This window comes from Pundamilia nyererei, unplaced genomic scaffold, assembly GCF_000239375.1.
Source record: "Pundamilia nyererei isolate P.nyererei 1_Seehausen unplaced genomic scaffold, PunNye1.0 scaffold00128, whole genome shotgun sequence".
Lineage (NCBI taxonomy): Eukaryota > Metazoa > Chordata > Actinopteri > Cichliformes > Cichlidae > Pundamilia > Pundamilia nyererei.
In genome coordinates, this window is record NW_005187529.1 from 213,951 (window position 1) to 220,274 (window position 6,324).

Genomic DNA, 6,324 nt, shown 5'->3' on the forward strand with positions numbered 1-6,324 from the left:
TTTTTCACATTCTGTCTCTCACAGTTGAAGTGTATCTCTGGTGCAAATTACTGACCTCTGTCATCATTTTAAGTGGGGGAACTTGCACAATCGGTGGCTGACTAAATACTTTTTTGCCCCACTGTATCCTCTCAGACTGAGTGTCATAGAGGCACTGTTCTTCCAGCAAATCAAATGGCTAAAATAACTGTCTACTTTTTTTTCTCCAAGTTTTTATAAATGTATTGCTTACATTTTTTTTAGAAATCTCCCAAAATCCTTCCAGTTGAGTAATTGATAAGGCTACAGTGAACTAGTCAACCAGTAAAATGGAGATACAGAAAAATTCTTTAAACAATCCCACAATTTTTACTCTACACCAAATATTCCACCCACAAATAATAAGAAAGGGGGTCTTATTTCCAATGTCTTCTCCGGGTTGATAGTAGGAAAACATACACAAAAATCTGTAGTGTAACTTGTTGGAACTATCATATTTTTTTAGCAGGTGGATAGAAATTTCGAGCTTGGAGTTTATAAGCCATTTTGTTTGAGGAGATGGCTACAGCGGCACACAGACTTTAACTGCAGCTTTACTGACATGTGCAGATATTTTACACTTGAGAGGGTGTTGTGTTTGAATACCCTCTTGTGATAGGTTAGGATAATCTCTCTCCCTCTCCATCGATCTTTGTGAGAGACCACAGATCTTCCTCTTCACTGCAAACTTCTGTCGGTGTCAGTGCCGCCACAAAACAGTACAGTAAATAAAATCGCCAACATTTCAACTTTAAGTTGAATTTAAAGTCTTTCTGGAGCCTAATCTGCTGTGCAGCTCTTTGTGAAGAGGAACTAAAGTCCTCTTTTGGTCAAAACCACCAAATTCCACAGAACAAAATGGAAAAACTGGAAAACAGACGGGTGAATGCATGAAGTCACAAAGTAACCAGTCCTCTGAGGTAATGTTAGTGCTTTTTTTTTTTAATTGGAGACTGGTGTGTTAAACAAAAACATAGCACCTCTGGTAAAATATAAAGAAGGGCATCTCTGCAAGCAACTATGAAAATATTTCATAATATAACCAAAAATAACCACAAGAACTGAAAACCCAGTGAACTAACTCAGATAATTACTTCACAAACAGGACATCCTGTTAGTGTCTAGTGGAGCTAATTGTAGCTATCGAGCTATAATTATCACATGCACACATTTAGACCTATGTGGGAAAACATAATTCTGAGGGACAACCTTGGAATGCAGAAAGGCCCATTTATAGTATTGAGTACTGAGTGTGTTTCTGTGTTTTCAGCACATATTATCTCCTTCAACTTGTTTTCTTAGCAGTTTATGTCTGTTTGCTTCCCTCCTACTGTCTGCCTTTACTTACAGCATAGACCAGTGGTTCCCAAACCTTTTTTGCTAGGCCCCCCTTTGTTTTAAAAGAAAAATGTTCACGCCCCCCGCACGCACGCACACACCCTCCAACCACACACCTATTTTGCTCCATTGCGGTTTATTTCACACCTCAAACATTTAGTAAACAAATAAGCAAATACAAGTAATCTGCAATAAATTATAGGTAGTAATAAAATAAACTACTAACTCTTTTATGCTACATCCGCACCTACACGAGTATTTTTGAAAACGCAGCTGTTTTGTCCACACGTAAACGGCGTTTCGAATCACCGAAAACGGAGATTTTTTAAAAACTCCTTTTCACACAACGTCAAAGTATGCGCCTTTTTCCACGTCACTCTGTGCGCCACGTTGTTTACATGAGATGAATTGCAGAATAGCAGATAGAGGCAAAATACTGTTAATCTGACTATCTTCGGTTTTTACAGGCTTACATATACACACGCAGTTACCGTCCCTCCATTTACAAAGGCAGAGGCATCACGGTGTGATTATTTTAGCGAAAACCAATTCTGCAGGGGAGACCTACCTTGGCACTTGTGCAGGTGAAACCAAAGGGCAGATATGCTTCACCATATTTTCTAGTCTTTGGCTTAGAATGAAGTTGGTTTGGAAACATATTCAGTTATGCTTCATTTCCTGCTTTGCATTTCTGTGGCCTCCCCATGCTAGCAGTGTCCAAACGTTTTGTCCCCCCCCTGTATGGAAGCCCGTTTCCGCCACTAAAAAAAAAAAAAAGGATCCATAACTCAAAATTTCGAGTTATTATCTCGAAATTTCGAGTTATTATCTCGAAATTTCGAGAAAATAACTCAAAATTTTGAGAAAAGCAACTCGAAATTTCGAGTTAGCGCTGCCAATCAGTAATCTACGTGAATGACGTCATTTCCATGTTACCCGGAAGCTGAAGCCCTCAGCTACAAATGCTACAGCTAAGCTACCGGTATTACATCCAGTCGTGAATGCACAGATTGCTGAGTGTTTTCAGCCTGGCTTCACAAATGATGAAATCCCTGTGTTATTAGCTGAATCACATGGTGTTACTATCAGCAAACATACTTTAATTTGTTGTGATCCGTTTTTGAGTGCGCGGTCCTGCGCCATATGCTTCCGGGTAACAAGAAAGCGACCTCATTCACGTATATTTTTGATTGGCAGAGCTAACTCGAAATTTTGAGAAATGTAACTCGAAATTTCGAGTTATATTTCTCGAAATTTCGAGATAATAACTCGAAATTTCGAGAAAATAACTCGAAATTTCGAGAAAATAACTCGAAATTTCGAGTTATGGATACTCTTTTTTTTTTTTTTAGTGGCGGAAACGGGCTTCCATACCCCTGGGCCCCACACTTTGGGAAGGTCTGGCATAGACCAACATCTGTATGCCCACATTTTAGTACTGCTAAAATTGTTGATCGTTGAAACATCCTTAAATACCATTTCCTTCATGAAGTTGAAGTTTAAGGTTCGGGTTGGCTCAAAATGGGTCTGCTTATCATGTTTGCAATTAACTGTAACAAAAAGTAATTACCACACTCTAACACTTTATGACAACCAATTCCATCATGGGGCTGTTTGTCACACAGTATGGGGGTGGTTATCCCTGGTTATGTAAAAAAAAAGGCTTTATTTTATTCTATATTTTTTTCAGATAGAGACATAAACAAGTATAGAAATAAACACTGCCTCGTTTAAATACAAGTGCTTTAATAATGTAACCTTTATTAAAAATCACAAAAACAACTGTGAACAATCGGCACACTCCACCATGACTACATTTTGTACTGATGTATCATTGATATAATTTCAAAAAGGCCAAAAGTATCTTTTAAAAGACAAATTGTTTTTATGCATGATAACCTGAGCAACAGCGAGCAAGTCAGTGTAAAAATCTTGATGCGTGCTAGATCATCCAGATAAGGAAAGGCAGCCTATTTTTTAAGCTTGCTAGTCTTTATCTAGCAAACCTGTGCATTAGTCACACAACTCATTTATGACAAATATGCATACCGGATTGTCAGAGATATAATCTTTGAGTGATCAGTTTTTGCAGACAACACATTGAAGCCCTGCTTCGTGGGCCAGCTATTGCTATATGGCTTAATACAAGCTGCTTATCCAACAAAGGAACAAAAACACATAACTGTAAAACCATTTCTCATTCTCAGGGGCCTGGTTGTCACACAAGCTGACCTCTTGATAAGCATTTTTACCTAGCTAACACATGGTTTTAGCATCACAATGAAAAATTGATTCAAAGAAAGCTATTACCTTCAGCTTGTTAATAAGTGCATTTCTATAATCAAAAAAAAATGTTTGAGATTTTAACTCAAAAACAACATGAAAAATTACTCTGACCCATAAAAAATACAAAATCCCTCCTCCTCTCAATATTTTGTGTGTTTTTCACAAATTGGCCAATGCAAAATAGACAGATTGTCAAGATTAGCAACAGAACTGTGAAAATGAGACTGCGCTGAAAAAATGTATGCATTTAAAAGTAAGGTTACATCTCAGAGAGAAAGTCAGAAGCTAAAGAGTGTGTTTGTCACTTGTCATGTTGTGTACAGAACAAGTTACTCCAGTTGGGTCCTTCTGTGCTACTTACAAACCTCTTGTTTAAAGGGACAGGTGCAGCAGCCTTCCAGCTTTGATTTCTGAACACAGCCTATATGTTTTTGTTATTTATTCATGAATGTCTAGTTTACACTGAAAGCTAATAGTACATCAGTTTTTCGAGTTACTGTATTATAGGCGTTAGCCGTTCTGGCTAGCTCTCATCCATTAGCAGCTCATTCATTTGCACTGCCAAACATTTATGGAGTGAAGTGCCACTGGGATTGCATCTTCGATGGTTCAGTGGAGAACATCTGGGTTCTCTACTGGCTTCTGTCTCTCTGGTGTACCTCTTCAAGCAGCTAGCCAATGCTTTGAGTCTTGCTTGGGAGCTCCTAGGGCATGAGCTATTGGCAGCTAGTTGCACTTCTTAGTACATCCCTTTCTTTATTGCATCTTTCTGCCACACATATAAGCCACTCTTAGAATTGGCTAACCTCCCTCCGTGCTGCCTTGATCTTTACCTCCAATCTCTTTCTTTTTCATAAAGAGCACTGCTCTATGTGGCTGTTCATCTTGTAGCCAACATCTCAAGGATCATTGTTGCCATTGTGTCGTTCAGCTGCTTGTTTTCAGTGATGGTCGCAGTAGGGATTGTCCAAAATGCTACATTCACATCTCTTTTAGCAGACTTTCAGGTGTACTTAATGTAATCTTGGTAATCGACCATGAAGTGTCCAGGTTTCCACCTTAGCTATGAGCCTGTCTCTCAGGTAAGCTGCTCTTGTATTCAATCCCTTTAATGCACTAATTGTTCTTGGGGCTCGGTGGCCAATCTTTGAGGGTGGGGTGATGATATCTCCCTCCTGACCTGATATGCTTGCACCCCTTGCCGTATCATTTGTGTTGTAACTCATCAATCTCTAGTTGTGATAGCAGTTGCCAATTAAGGATATTTAAACACATAGCTGTCAGATATTTTGCCATTACTTTATATATTGGGTGTAGTAGCATTCCAACATCTATTCTCAGTGCTTGTCCACTTATGCCTTGATACTTCAGTAGCCCACTTCTCATCAGTGTGTCCTGGTTCCTCAACACATGATGCGACGTCCGAGGCAGTAAGGTTTCAGCTATGTGTCTCTTGCTCATTTTCCAGGGCAGGCTTGGGTAGCATAGTGGGCCTAGCCTGCGGAGCCTTATGTTACCTGTTTATCTCTTGCAGTGTTGTGTCAATGCACGGGATAAAAAAATAAAGTCTTTCTCTTGCTGAAGTGAAATGCATAAGGTAGGATAAGCTAAAAGTATAAGGTAAGTTTATGCAAATATGTGTACTTGTGCTTCCCTGCAACTTCATTTCTCTCACACAAAGTTGTTGGTGTACGTTTTCAACAATTGTCCCTTCGTGCGTGATCATTAGATTTAAATAGGAAAGGGAAAATGTATTCAAATGAAAATAATTTGATTCTGTGTTAATAGAAGCTCATCAGTAACTACAAAGCTTTCATGATAGTGAACAATTACTTGTCTAATAAATTAATCTGGGACAAATGAATTTGATCATTTCACACTTCATGATTGGATGCAGAATTTTCTCAGTTAAATATTGTAGGAACTGAAATTTGCTTAACTTGAGATAAAAGCATATAGAATGAATGTGACCACTTCAAGCTGCTCTTCAATGTACATCCCCGATGTCACAGGGTCAATTAAGAACCCAGTGTGATTTTTATTTTGAGTAAATTCAAGATCTGCAGTAAAATGTTTTGATTTAAGAAAATTCTGATACAAAATACAAAATTTTCTGATACAAAATGAGGACAAGAGCTAAGTGGATGCCAGCCTTGATTCATGAACAGTCCAAGTACAGGTACAAGTGTCATACAAAACAGAAGTGTGCATAAGATCAATACCTGGAAAACAATACAATGTGCAAGCAGAGTAAAAAAAAGAGCAAAAACAAAAACCCATCTGAAATGGGAGTCAAAGTTATTGAGGCAAAAGAAAAGAATTTATTTACAATGTAAAAGTAAAAAGTAGTAAAAGTAGGTCAGACCACTGTATATTATATATAAATTTAAAAAGTGAGAAAAAAATCGACACTGGAAAGTTTCTTTAACATCAAATTCCCAACTTCAGAATGCCATACTTTTGAATAAACCACTTTTCACAGTCATTTATAACACATTTGAAATCTTATGGCCATAACAACATTAGCAGGATCTAAAGGTGTACAGACAAACTTTAACGGAGAGACACTGGTGAAAAACACTGGTGCTATGTGGCAAAGTGACAAACAAACAAAACTAACAGGAAAAACACTGAAACTGAACACTAAAACATTCATGCCAAAAACAATTACAACTGCCCTCC